Source organism: Eleutherodactylus coqui, chromosome 11, assembly GCF_035609145.1.
Source record: "Eleutherodactylus coqui strain aEleCoq1 chromosome 11, aEleCoq1.hap1, whole genome shotgun sequence".
Taxonomy (NCBI): Eukaryota; Metazoa; Chordata; class Amphibia; order Anura; family Eleutherodactylidae; genus Eleutherodactylus; species Eleutherodactylus coqui.
Window position 1 is genome coordinate 89,723,295 of NC_089847.1, and position 14,974 is coordinate 89,738,268.

The following is a 14,974-nucleotide window of genomic DNA, read 5'->3' on the forward strand; positions in this document are numbered from 1 at the left end:
ATTAGAAAACCCTTGTGCAATCATGTTCACACATCTGAAAACAGTCTAGCTCGTTACAGAAGCTACAAAACTGACCTTCCTGTGAGCAGATTGAGTTTCTGGAGCATCACATTTGTGGGGTCAATTAAACGCTCAAAATGGCCAGAAAAAGAGAACTTTCATCTGAAACTCGACCGTCTATTCTTGTTCTTAGAAATGAAGGCTATTCCATGCGAGAAATTGCTAAGAAATTGAAGATTTCCTACAACGGTGTGTAGTACTCCCTTCAGAGGACAGCACAAACCGGCTCCAGCCAGAGTAGAAAAAGAAGTGGGAGGCCGCGTTGCACAACTAAGCAAGAAGATAAGCACATTAGAGTCTCTAGTTTGAGAAACAGACGCCTCACAGGTACCCAACTGGCAGCTTCATTAAATAGTACCCGCAAAACACCAGTGTCAACATCTACAGTGAAGAGGCGGCTGCGGGATTTTGGGCTTCAGGGCAGAGTGGCAAAGAAAAAGCCATATCTGAGACTGGCCAATAAAAGAAAAAGATTAAGATGGGCAAAAGAACACAGACATTGGACAGAGGAAGACTGGAAAAAAGTGTTGTGGACGGATGAATCCAAGTTTGAGGTGTTTGGATCACAAAGAAGAACGTTTGTGAGACGCAGAACAAATGAAAAGATGCTGGAAGAATGCCTGACGCCATCTGTTAAGCATGGTGGAGGTAATGTGATGGTCTGGGGTTGCTTTGGTGCTGGTAAGGTGGGAGATTTGTACAGGGTAAAAGGGATTCTGAATAAGGAAGGCTATCACTCCATTTTGCAACGCCATGCCATACCCAGTGGACAGCGCTTGATTGGAACCAATTTCATCCTACAACAGGACAATGACCCTAAACACACCTCCAAATTGTGCAAGAACTATTTACAGCAGAAGCAGGCAGCTGGTATTCTATCGGTAATGGAGTGGCCAGCGCAGTCACCAGATCTGAACCCCATTGAGCTGTTGTGGGAGCAGCTTGACCGTATGGTACGCCAGAAGTGCCCATCCAACCAATCCAACTTGTGGGAGATGCTTCTAGAAGCGTGGGGTGCAATTTCTCAAGCTTACCTCAACAAATTAACAGCTAGAATGTCAAAGGTGTGCAATGCTGTAATTGCTGCAAAAGGAGGATTCTTTGACGAAAGCAAAGTTTGATGTAAAAACAATGTTATTTCAAATACAAATCATTATTTCTAACCTTGTCAATGTCTTGACTCTATTTTCTATTCATTTCACAACGCATGGTGGTGAATAAGTGTGACTTTTCATGGAAAACACAAAATTGTTTGGGTGACCCCAAACTTTTGAACGGTAGTGTATATATATATATACTGTATATCTGCACTGCTAGTTTTTTAGAATAAATCTGCAATTTATTAGTTAGCCTTGTCTGCTTTAAAATAAATCATAAACTTTGAAGATTGTGTTCATAATTCATTGTCTGGGTCCCAGTTTACCTAATGGTCATAGCAAGTATCGTGTGGGTATTGTACAGTGTGGGAGCCCTTAGGACGCATCAGGTGGTGATTTGAGCTTTCGTTTCGCATGTGTGCTGAAGCCTAGGTACAAATCAGCCAGTATTCTAATGACTCAAAGCTCACAATCCCACTAGAGTGACGATCAAGGCTCGGCTGTGATATGTGGTCATAGTGGGGAGGCGCTCGGAATAGTCGATTCGTGAGTAATCGGTAGATAGAGGCGGGATCGGTCTCCCCCTCTTCTATCCGTGACACATGTGTCTTTTTTTGGCCTTACATACTTTGTTGTTACTAGCTTACTGTCAATATAACCATACAATACTCAAGTAATACCAACATACGGTGACCAAATAAAGTCTCAAGAGCAAGGTCATTTGTGGTGCTCCCCTCAGCCTGGGGCAGCTGTTGGGTCATTGGCGTGTGCAATGTATATACTCTCAGCCCTAGAGCTCAATAACACATGATATGTGTATAAAATATTTTTGCACAGATTGTTAAAAATGTGCTTTAGCAAAACACAGAATGTGACCTGTAGTTTAACCCTTTCCAGTCCACTGTCGGACCTCTGAAGACATTATGATTTAAGGCTGTACAGCTACAATGTTGGAAGACGTCCGTCGGGGTTCTCTTACTGTATATTGCCAGCCTCTCTGCTGTCAGAGCCTATCCAACGTGTCACCTCATGCAGTACTGGCTTTAGCCAGCATATAGCGCCGTTGTATAACAGCAGAAAAAGAATACCACTAATGAAAACAAAACTATTGAAATCTATGATTACATATCATGTTAAATGTAATGAACAGAATGTTGAGTATTTTATATGCTTTTTCTATTTTTTAAGCACTGTTCTCAATGTGGCACTGAGGTGAAGAATATGCCTGGGGAATGATAAGTTTGCTTACTTCCTCTTTCTACAGCCAGACTGCAGTAATGCATTCATCTATGGACTTGTTATCTCCTCTGGACTTTGGCTGAAGTGTTTATTGAAGAGTGAACAGATAGGGAAGGGGGTTTGAAGTGTTTGTTGTGTTATTGTTAAAAAAGATAAAAAATGTCACTAAAAATCATTTTATTAAAAAAAAATAGTCCATTGTAATAAAAACCAGAACATACTGTGCATGTAAATAAAAAAAGCTGGCGAGGAAGATCATTTTTCTTCTGCCAGTCCTGTCCCAGCCTATTCTAGATGCTATTTACAGATCTAACAAAAACTAATTTGACACCCAACGTGATATATGCACAGGTACAGAAAACTTGAACTTGACCTTTTGACATTTACTGAAACTGAGCATTTAATATGTTAAAGGGTTGTACCAAGATTGAGTGGATCAAGTGAAGATTATGTTCCTCTAGCACATAAATTTTATTTAATGCAAATGTATATGTCCCCTGCCGATATTTTTAATTATAACAATTTGGTTATAAACATAATCATACTGCATATGTGGCAGCCCCGACAGGTCAGCGAGGAGCGGTGTGAGGGGGACGGCCAAGGCTCCACTCCCTTTTGTGAACAGAATATCCGCGGGGAAAAACCACCTGCAATATGAATGGTGTTTCCAGTTTGGCATTTAGTTGCTACGTATAGGGTCAGGTAGGGTAAGTTGGTGGTTGGAAAGTTCATGATGCCAGTCCATAAACGGGCCAAGAACCGTGCCGGACAAAATAATAATAAAAAAGGAAAAAAACAAGAATATAAAAACGGTCCTTTCCCCTAGAGCCGTGATGGCGAACCTATGACACGCGTGTCAGCACTGGCACATGTGGCCATAGTCACTGACACGCGGCCGCTGTCGGACGTTCACCCCGTTAGTGAATACTAGCAGGGGCCGTGGCTCCCCTGCTAGTATTCACTAACCAGCGATACTACTAGTAGAAGCGCTGATCCCGGCGCACACTGTGATATCAGCTGTGCGGGGCACTGTCGCTGCTGGGGGGGCCGCTGTGCGGGGTGCTGCTGGGGGCTCCGCTGTCGCTGCTGGGGGGGCCACTGTGTGGGGGCGCTGTCACTGCTGGGGGGTCGTTGTTGCTGCTGGGGGCCCACTGTTGAGGGGCCGCTGTCGCTGCTGGGGGGGGCGCTGTTGCTGCTGGAGGGCCGCTGTCACTGCTGGGGGGCGCTGTCACTGCTGGAGGCCGCTGTCACTGCTGGGGTCTCATCATTACTAAGATAAGTGAGGGGGAGGCTGGGAGAGGCGAGGGCCTGTGCTATGAGTGTTTTAGGTTAACTAAATACAGTTATATATCACAATTATACATTTTTGTTATTTAAACTATAAATATCGCGAATTTATGTTTTTTTTCTCAAAGTGACACACCACCCGAGTTATGCTCGTTTTTTTGGCGAATTTTGGCACACCGAGCTCAAAAGGTTTCCCATCACTGCCCTAGAGTGTAGTGTGGTACTCTTCAGTGCAGATGGTGAGGTGGTAAGGGAACCCCAGGAGTCAGGATTAACAGTAAAACATTGAAACGCTGTTTTCAGAGAGGAGCTTATATAAGTAGGTTTCATACATTTGGCATTACTTCTTTCATAAGTAGACCATTACAGACTTAAGTACAGGAACACACCTCTGTATGCTTTGCTTTCCTCTCCTGATTTGCTCCCTGGCTGATGGTGCACTTTAGTTCTCCTGTCCATTCTTTATCTCTTTATTCTCCTCCATACAATCCTCCTTGTTGGTACTCACACTTCTGCCTTCCCACCGCACTGTCTCTTCTTTCCAGACCTTGCTTCTTTTTTTCTCTCTCTGTCCCCAACTAACTCCTCTCTCCCCCTCTAGCCATGTCCCCCTCTCACTTTTATACCCTTACTTCTAACCAACACAGGGAGCTGACTAATCCTCCAATCCCAGGCTCTCTCTCTCTCTGGCTGTTACCCAGCTAAGCACTCCCTTAACGACTGTTACTAGGGGACAGAGAACGCAACGAGAATGGGGAACCTGACTAAAAATAGAGCACAGTGGTAAATAGAAGGCAAATGCAAAACATGCACTTTAACCTTTACAATAAATGAATACACTTAAACCAGAAGTGACCATAAAAAGTGCTGTAATGTCTCAAATCCAGGACACTACACATAGTACTTAATAGGAAACTGCTCTGCAATATACAGAAGCAGAGTTAGCCTGCTGTCACATCTGCATCGGGGGTTCTGTTTTCCTGCTCTGTTAAAGGAGCAGGAAAGGAGAATCCCTTTCCCCGGAATTGGGTCCGCCTTATGATTGACTATAATAGGGCTTGTTGAGTTTCTGCTCAGCTGCCTGGTATTTTAACCGAAGAAGAAGCGCTGTATTCAGCGTTAGTTCTATTGGTATTTTGTGCTAGATGAGTGACGGAACCTCCGAATGTTTCAGACCACATGTGAACCTGGCCTTAAATGCGTCTTTGCCGAACTGTTCTCTCCACATGACTTCTTCATTATCTCAATCCACCACCCAGCCCAGTCCCTCCGCTCCACTAACAAAATCGGACTGAGTGCCCCTTTAATTCGAAACCTCCCAGACTTCTCCAGAGCAGTACCTGTCCTCTGGAATGCACTACCCAAAGCTATCCGGGCAATCACTGACACACTAAACTTCAGGCGTGCTCTGAAAACGCACCACTTCAGGGAGTCATACCATATCCCCTAAACCCTCTGTACTCCGCCTGATAACATGCTCCCTGTCCTAGTGACTGCAATCCCTGCTAGTGGTAATCAATCGCCCCCCTGCAGTCATACAGATTCAGCCACTATACGACCTGACCATTGTCTATGTGTATAGCATCCCTCACTCTCCACCTCGCCATACCGTGCACATCTCCAGCCCTTTACCTTCTGTATCACCCCATTACTTGTAGTATGTAAGCTCGTTGGAGCAGGACCCTCACCCCTATTGTTTCCATCAACTGATTACTATGTAACCGTGGTTTTTGTATTTTTGTACGTTTGTCTTTCTGTATTAACCTGTGGCTCCACTGACTTCAATGAGGCCTTCTATGCGGATTACATGTCCTTTATAATAGAGCATGCTGCAATTTTTCTTCCACTTGGGGAATATGCAATTTGTGTCCACGAGTGTGATTGAAAAATTGAAAATACATGCCCTTCAATGCCCGCGTTTGCCTTGGAAAGTGAGCGTGGACAGCGTTCGTAGATTCTGCAATTAAAATCCATTTGTGTGAAACCCCCTTAAGACTCTATATGTTGCATGTGAGCACAAACTGGACAAACAAATCAAAAATGTGTATCACTGTGATTGACACGTTCATGTCTAAAATTCAGTGCTGGTTGAATATTTGTGTAGGCAGCGCAGGAATTACTGTGCACTGCTGAACCTGGGTGCACCATATGTCAAATAATGGGAAGGAGCGTTTCAGCACTTCTGTCAGGAACCTCCATATACCCATCAGCTGGCATTGTTGCCATGTTCATAATACCAACGATCCATATTTTGCAATCCAGGGCACAACCGCAATGGTACTTTATTTTATGACTCTCACAATGTCATTGAGAAAGCAAGGGAACATAATCTTCACCTGTTCAATCTGGAGGACATGAGTGTGTGGAAGCAGTAGGGGGACATATTCTTCATGTGTTCAATTGGGGGACATATTATTCACTCGATCTAATTGACTTTTATCAATAGGTGATAAAAGTCTGATTGGTGGGAGTCTCATCACTGAGACCCCATCAATCCTAAGTCCCCCTCTTCTTGCCTCTGCATGCTCTCTGCACCCACCCGCAGTGATGTGGAGATTGAATGGAGTCATGGTCACATATGTGTTACACCACTTCATTCGTTCAATGGGGCTGACGGATATAGCTAAGTACAAGCTACTTTATCAGGAACTTTGATAATAGTCACTTTTGGTACAACTCCTTTTAGTGTCAAGTTACAGTAGCTTTTGCTACATCTATAGATGCTAGGTCTGGAAGTGCAACAAGTATGATATGAAAATCCACATACAGCACATCCTGATATCCTAGAATATCATATCAATGACAAACATATCTCTGCTCATCTATAGTTGGGTATATTTCATACAGTTATGTAAGACAGAGCCGGGTACATAGTCGAAACCAACACGGCGTCATACAAGGAAGTAGACTGATACCTAGTAACTTGTAAATGTAGGCTGTAATGACAGTGGAAACTAGCTGATTGACCACAACTACAGACAACAATCTCAAAACAAGGCTGGACAGTCAACAATGGAGGTCGTATTTACTTGAGGATATCCTTTTGGCTTGGTATGCCAAGGCAACATATGCTGGTACATATTAGCTGGGGTGTTCTTCTCCCAGTACCCTTCATTCTCACACAGTCAGACACTCGTAGCAACATCTACCGCAATGTCTCTGATCGCTGTACCCATTAGGATCTTCAATGCCCACACAACCAGATAGGATGAGTGATACAACGTTTTACATCACCCGACCGGCCATCTTAGTGTCCCCCCACTGTACACCCAGCCGTGCCACTTCCCAAAAAGGCATTTAATAACGTGAGTATTTCAACATACATTTCTCTGCTCAACAGTTTTAATACATACAGTAAAGATATAAGACTTTTATCATTAGATGTCATAGAGCTTACCTTGTGAGAGACATCCCATTGGGATTAACAGGAGAATACACAAGGCCAATAGGGGCCTCATTTTAGAAAAGACAGTCCAGATCTTCCAAAGAGACGCGCCAGTTTCTGGGTGGGTAAGGAATTAGGCAGTTCCTTTAATCAAAACGTCTGTACATAGACTGAGCACTGAGAATATTACCCATCATTAACCTTTGATTCCTTCCCTGTTATTCGTTCACTTATTTATGGCTTCGGCGATAAGAATGTCATCTCATTGCTTATTCACAGAACAACCCTCAGCTGTATCTCTACGTACTGTATGTAAAAGGATGCAAATACTGTGTATTCTACAAATAAAAAGAATTTCTGCCTAAAGTCACTGGTAAATAAAGTCCTCAAGAGTAACAATTCACCCGACCAGCTTCGCTATGTCTATTTCTAAATAAGTTATCAGCCAATATGGTATCACTGTAGCACAGTTTTCCTAGACCCCTTAAACTCTTAATGACCAAGCCTGTTTGCAGCTTAATGACCAGGTCATAGTTTGCTGTGACTATGGAGAAGTAAAAGAAGCCAGAAATATTGATGAAGAGTTGTAATTGGTATTATTGTATCTTGTCACCACCAGCAGAATGGGTGGAGAGCTAGTGATGGACTGTATCCACCCAGTGCACGCCTACACACTGCTGATTGGCTGTCCTCAAAGTTCCTAGTAGCGTGGGGATGAAGTTCATGCTGGGATGGCAGCTTAGGGTAAGGGGTTGTTTCAGTGTTAAGGATTACATTAGTAGCTGTTAATGCTTCCATGTCAGAGCAGGCTTCATTAACATGGAATTATTTACAGCAACTAATATAACCCCAACAGTGCAACGACCCATAACCCTAACCCTCCATGCCAGGCACAATGTCACCCAGTGCTGTCCCCCTTCCACTCCAGCCTCCCCGTCTCTCCCTCACCCACTGTCACCCACCGCTGTGCTGCCGCCGATCTCCCGCTCATGCTGTGTCCCCCCTCTCCAGCAGCCTCCCCGTCTCTCTCCCTCCCTCACCCACTCTCACCCAGCGATGTGTTCCCGCCGATCCCCCGCTTCTGCTGTACCCCCGCTGCCCTGCAGCTTTCTGCAGAGCCTTCCCGTCCCCCTCCCTTACTCACTCAGTGACTGTCAGCCAGAGGTGTGCAGCTGCCAGCGCCACTCCCCCTATGTGCGCCGCTGCTGCCCAGTACAGGGAGGCCGGCGGGAAAGCCGCTCTGCTGCCACCGCTGCCAAGTCCAAGGGGAAAAAAAGGCGCTGTGCCGCCGGGGAAGCCGCTGGAGCACCGGGAAAGCCGATCTTACTGACTGCCCGGACCTGAGAGGGGGGCGTGGCACACTTCCGGTGGTGACAATATACAAGAATACCGTTGTAATTATTTGTTGCTTTTTTCTGTGCACCCCTTGTTCATGCAGGTCATTGACATTGTTTCCGAATCCACCTTTGCTGTTCCCCAGGACCCATTTTCCATATCTTACATCATTATCTTCCATGTTGTCAACCATCTCCAGCACAAATAATTTAGATTCCACCACTGGCCTCCCTCTTATTTTAAAGGGAACTTCCACTCAGGGATGGATGGATTGATTGATCGCTCTCTCATTGATTTTTTGTTTATCCAAAATCCAGTGATGGCCACAGTGTACACCTTACCAAAAATACATAAGGATTTGCAGTCGCCGCGGGGACGTCTGATTATTTCTGGGAGAGGCTCACTATATAATAACGTTTCCTCAACAGGGTACTTAATAAATTTGTGGTTGAATCCAGATCACATATCAGGGATACTACCAAGTCTTTGATGAAGATGCAAGAAGCCCAAGTTACTGAAGATACTATTTTGGATACATTAGACATTGTCTCTCTCTACACCACTCTACAACATTCAACATAGTAGAGGTTTGGAGGCAGTGTGCGAACAATTGGTAAGATCTACTTTTTCCTAAAGTTGTACACAATTTTTGTTATTTCTTCTGGAGATGGCCCTCACAAGTAACATCTTTTTGTAGGACGAAAAAAAATTTTCTTCAGCGCCAGGGGACGGCGATGGGCTCAAACATTGCACCAATATATGTATATGGCGCCTGTTCAGGATGGTTTCGTCTATACCTCCCCAGGCTGGACACATGTACATGTACATGTTGTGGCAATACGATTAAGGGTGATCTCCCACCTACGAACTGGCAAGACTTTTCACATCAGAGATAGGTACTCTTGTTTCTCCTCCTTTGTGGTTTACACAATTAGTTGCCGGTGTGGACTACTATATGTCGGCGAGACGACGATGGAGGTACACAATAGGGTAACGAACCACAAGAGCACCATCAGGACCAAGAAGGTAGACCTGCCTGTCGCCAGACACTTTATAGAGGGTGGTCACTCGGTGAGTCAACTCCGTTACCAGGTAATTGATCATGTGCCACTCAGTAAGACAGGAGGAGATAGGGAGAGACAATTAAAAATTAAAGAATTTAAATGGATATATGTTCTGGATGCAGTTCAACCACAAGCTTTAAACCTGAATTATAATCCATTGACTGTAATGTAAGCAGGCTGTTTACCACTTTGTAGTTTTACTCCAATTAGGCAGGTTATATGTTTTTAACCACTTTTTATATTTACATTATAGGATTCCGGGGAATTCTTCCGGTGGTGCCATGCGCTGTGCGGGGTCACTGGATTGGAAGATGTACCGATTATGGTCCATAATGTATTGAAAAGGTGTCTATTTGGAACTTATTCCACAGCGCTTTCAGGTAATTATTATTTATTACCCCCCACCAAGGGGGGGTTCTCATTTTACTGACCTCGGAACGATGGAAGGCTAAGTCAACCTTGATCAGGCTACCTGAATCATGTATACCACCTTACACACAGGTGGGTTTTACTGGTAATTGTCCCTGTGTGGTGATTGGTGGTCCAATTATATTTATATGTCTGTCAGTGTATTAGTATGTTACTTGAAAAAGGCAGGTTGCACCAGCCGAAATGTTGCGTTTTTATGTGGATTACAATAAAGAATCATCCTCTGGATAGGAGGATGTAATTATTGCTCCTAGGTGCTGCTCCTATACTTTTGATGGACTAACTTACTATATGGATCTGTGGTCGGGATCATGCATGGAGCGTGCAAAGTTATCATGCTTCCCATAATAAACAAGTGTGGTTTGTAAGTGTGCTGCTGTCTACAAATTCTGTTTTCTACAATCTTAAAGGGAACCTGTTATGTCCCCACAGTATCATAAACTAAGTTAGGGGGTGTGATAGGGACCTGGGTGATGTATGTTTTTATACTCACCCACTCCCGCGCTCTAATGATGTCCCCACTAAAGTCAGAGTATGGCACGAAAATCTGACTCTTTTCCAAGTCCCATGCGTGCACTCTCCTATACAGGACTATGGGAAAGCATGCACACAGGACTCTGAAAAGAGTCAGATTACCATTACCTTTCATCATATTCTCAAAGGCTATGTACACCGTTACACTTTGTTTAATCGATCTATTTTTGAAAATAAAGAGTTTTTCTAATTGGTTTTCATTAAAGCGTTTTAATTGGTTGATTTCTATGCTTGTATTGTTTTCCAAGGCACTGCAGACTGGAGGACTGCAATCTTAGCAAATGCTGTCAGAGTAAACTGACAGCTTCTTCCCCGCCTGCTCCCCTGTAAACCTGCATTCACTGCCTTTCCACTGAGCTACTACCGTATGACAGCGCCGATGGGGATGGTGTAGAAAAAGATAAATTAGGGACAGCATTTAGATATGGATATATATATAATTTGTATTATTGTGTACTGAGGTGTATTACCCAGATCCACCACAAGGGGGAGAGCACACACCAGATCAAAGAAACACCAGGAGGCATAAAAATTAGGCAATCCCGGAGAGAACAGTGAATCGGTAAGAAAAGTGATCGGGTGCTCTCAGGGTAAAAGTGCAAGTAGGCGTTTAATAGAAGAGCACTTACTCATATAGGAGGTCTCACTCCTGGAGACCTTGCAAAGAAACCATTTTCAAGAAGAGTATTTGTTTTAGTAGTTTAATATATGATTGTTTTTAATATTCCAAAGAAAACACAGGTACAGTAGTAGCAAGAAAAGAGGTCAGAATCTTAAGAGTATGGTTTGCAATGCATTTCGGGGCTATCTTCCACTCCTTTATCAAGAAAATCCTGGACGTTTTATTTTCTTGTAGAGGAGATAAGTAGGGCATAGAAAAGGGAAAGCTACTATTACAGATAGCTGAATGACAGTGACTACGCTACTCATCCACCTGTACTGCAACTGAGACTTCCTGATACTGACCCCTGGCGTCTCTTCTGTTTACTCTCCAGACCTGCAGCTACTACACCACTACAAAATAATCACGCCCAAACATAGAGCCCGTAGTGACCATCCTGTGGAAGCAAGTAACAGAGCTCCAGGAATCTCGTGCCGCCTATCAGGTGAAATTCGCTGGATTACAGGCACTGGTGCTAGATCAACTTCTGGATTTGTATCACTCAGGCTTGTCAGTAGAGGCTTCCTTAATCAATGCTGGATTTATTTCAAGATACAGCACACCTTGTTTACCAGCGACAGGAAGAAAGTATTTTTCCTCATTAACCTCCTCACTGCTGAGGCGCCTGCATGGGCCTTGTCGTACATAGAGTCCAACAGTAATCTCCTCGACAGTCTCTCGGCCTTCATGACCATTATTGACCAAATCTTTGACGATTCAAATCGTTGTACTACAGCTGAACAGTGGTTACACATCCTACGACAGGGGCGATGTTCCGTTGCAGAGTATATGACAGAATTTTGACGCTGGGTGAATGATACCACATTGAACCCAACCACATAACAGAGCCAAATCTGTTGGGGATTATCTGAGTAGGTAAAGAATTAACTTGCTAGAGTTAGATTTCATTCAGCTGTGCATGTGAATTGACCAGAGACTTTCCGAGCGGTGAAAGGAGTGACTTTGGGGTTTGGGCACCTACACTCCTTGCTACTTCAGTCAATCCACGTTGACTCCCCAGCCAAGGACTAAAACCACACCAGAACCAATGTCATCCATAAACCCCTCTCCACCACTGAAAAAGAAAGTTGCCATGCTGAAAATCTGTGCCTTTAGGCCATCTACACACAGGCATATTTGAATTGCAGAATCCGGACCTGGCATCCACCCCTGGATTCCATAGCAAATAGTGCCCATAGCATGCAATGGAAAATCATTTTTTCCTATACATGAGCGGAAATTAATTGCGATTTTCCGCTCGCAGAGGAAAAAATCACAGTATGCTCTGTGTTTGAGTGAATTCCTTTTGGACAGGTTCCATTGAAGTCAATGGAAGCCATCCAACCCCTGGTACTTCCACAATTAACATCGCCTAGCAATGGCGTGGGAAAATCTGTACTGCGCTTGTTCAACAGTGAGCCGTCCGTACCATCCACGGTACAGAAGAAAGAAGAAAACATTGCTCGGCAATGCTAGGTTCGGGAGCAGGAGGAAACTTCATGGACTTAAGATTTACTCTTGGCAAAAGCATTACAAGTAGACCAAACCGCATACCTGTCGATATGGAAACCATGGATGGGTCACTCTTGTCCTTGGGACCTGTTACACAAGAGACAATCGAACTGGAAGTCCGCATGAAACCTGACTACGAGGAAACGATCAATTTACAGCTGATCTCGTCCCCTAAATTTCCAGTGATCCTCGTGATTCCTTTGTTTTCTACCCATAATCGCTCTATCAACTGGGAATCAAGGGCCATTGCCTTCCCTTCAGAATACTTCAAGAAGAGATGCAAAATAGTACCATCCACCCTTAAACCACGGCAAGACCCAGAGGATGGCCAACAGGACTTTGAGAAGTTACTGGTTCAATACCAGATGCTCAGGGATGTTTGCAGCAAGATGAAAACTGACCAACTACCACCTCATCGGCTCTATGATTGCCCAGTGGATCTACAACCTTTCAGAACTGGATTTGAAGGAAGTCCAAGAATACCTGGGTGAAAATTTGAATAAGGGTTTCATTCAATCTGTTACGGCACTCTGACCCCCAAGCGCCAGGTGGGGTGCCCTGAACTTCCCGTACCCCACTGTCCCTGCCTACTTGCCCCGACCCGGCTAATCCCAGGCGGACAACTGGACGGCGGTCCCTACTCTGGCTAGGGACCTGGTGACTGCACAAAGGAATCTAACTAGCGGGGGACAGAGTGCCGACAGGAAAGGCAGATGGAGTAACCAAACAGAAAATACAAGCACAAGGTCAAACTGGAAGACAGGCAAACTAGAAGCTGACTGAGACAGGCTGCAGACAGGACTTACCGAAGGGACAACGGGTTTCAACAAGGACTTGTGGAAAACCCTATGCACTTTCCACGTGGCTGGCAGCTCAAGTTCGTAAGCGAGCGGGTTAATTACACGCGTAATAGTAAAAGGCCCTACAAAGGGTGGTGCAAGCTTTAAGGACGGGACCTTCAGTCTTAGGTTCCTGGAGGACAGATACACCTTCTGACCCACCTTGTAAGGTTCAGAAACTGAGAGGCTTCTCCCACTGCGCAGCTGCATGCAAGACCCCACTACTTTTAGATTCTTTTGCTCTTCCTTCCATCCCCCCTGCAGCACCTCGGTGGCGACATCAGCTGCAGGACAGGCAGACGGGGTAGGAAGAGGAGTCAGAACACAGGGATGCCCTTGTGATTCTGGCAAGTCGGTGACAAAATCCACCGAAAGGTGCGACCGGGGGTGCGACGGCACGGGCAACGGTCGCAGGGGACCCTCCGAATGCCGCCGGCAACTCTTGCCGCGAGCGCAAACAGAGCACCCCCTTACAAAACCACGTATCTGACGAGACATGCCAGGCCACCAGTAGAGCCTGGAGCAGAGATCCAGAGTCCCTTGCACTCCCGGATGACCCGCGAAAACTGACGAGTGGGACTCTTCAATAACCGTGAGACGTAACGATTCGGGCACAAACCATCTGTCCTCGGGAACCCCTGGTGGAGCGTCCTGCTGAGCACTCTGAAGGCGGGGACTGAGCGCGGTCTCTACTGAGCAGAGAGCAAGGGGAGCAAGATGGCTATGGCAGGATGGTCCCCAATGAGTCAGTTCCCAGGTGGTCCAATTGAATTGGGGGTTGTGCAACGCCAACCACGGCATCCCTAGTATCATGTCTACCGACATTTTCTCCATCACCAGGAATGATAGATCTTCCGAGTGGAGACCCCCCCACCGTGAACTGTAACACTGGGGTCCTCCATCGTACCAAGCCCGTAGCAAGAGGGGTAGCATCAATGCTAGTAAAACGAATTGGCGTCTTCAGCGCCACAAATTCAGCCATCAGGGGTCTAACAAAACGCATGCTTATCAGGTTAGCGGCTGCTCCGGAATCAGCAAATGCCTGCCCTGGGCGGGAAAAGTTCCGGAATCTAACCTGACAAGGTACCAGAAGTTTAGGAAGTACCTGTAGTCCTAGGCGATCCTCCCTGCAATCGCCTAGGACTTGGAGTTCTTCCGCCGATTCAGCCTGTGAACGCTGAGGCCTCAGGGGGTAGGTTATCACCTGATGTCCAGCTGTCCCGCAGTAGAGGCAGAGATGATACAATAAACGAATCCGGCGTCGCTCCTTGGGGTCCAGCGGGTCCACCTCCATGGGCTCAGGAACAGAGACTGGTAATGAAGAAGGGGGAACAGGACAAACTACCTCCCGCTCTCTATGGGCCTGTCTATCTACCTTCCCAGCCCTGAGCCTCCTATCCGCCTTCACCACTAGCTCCATAGCCTCCTTTAAGGACCCGGGAACGGGATGGGAAATTAACAGGTCTTTAACCGCAACCGAGAGGCCCTGCAGAAAAACGTCTTTCAGAGCGCTATCGTTCCATGCTATATCA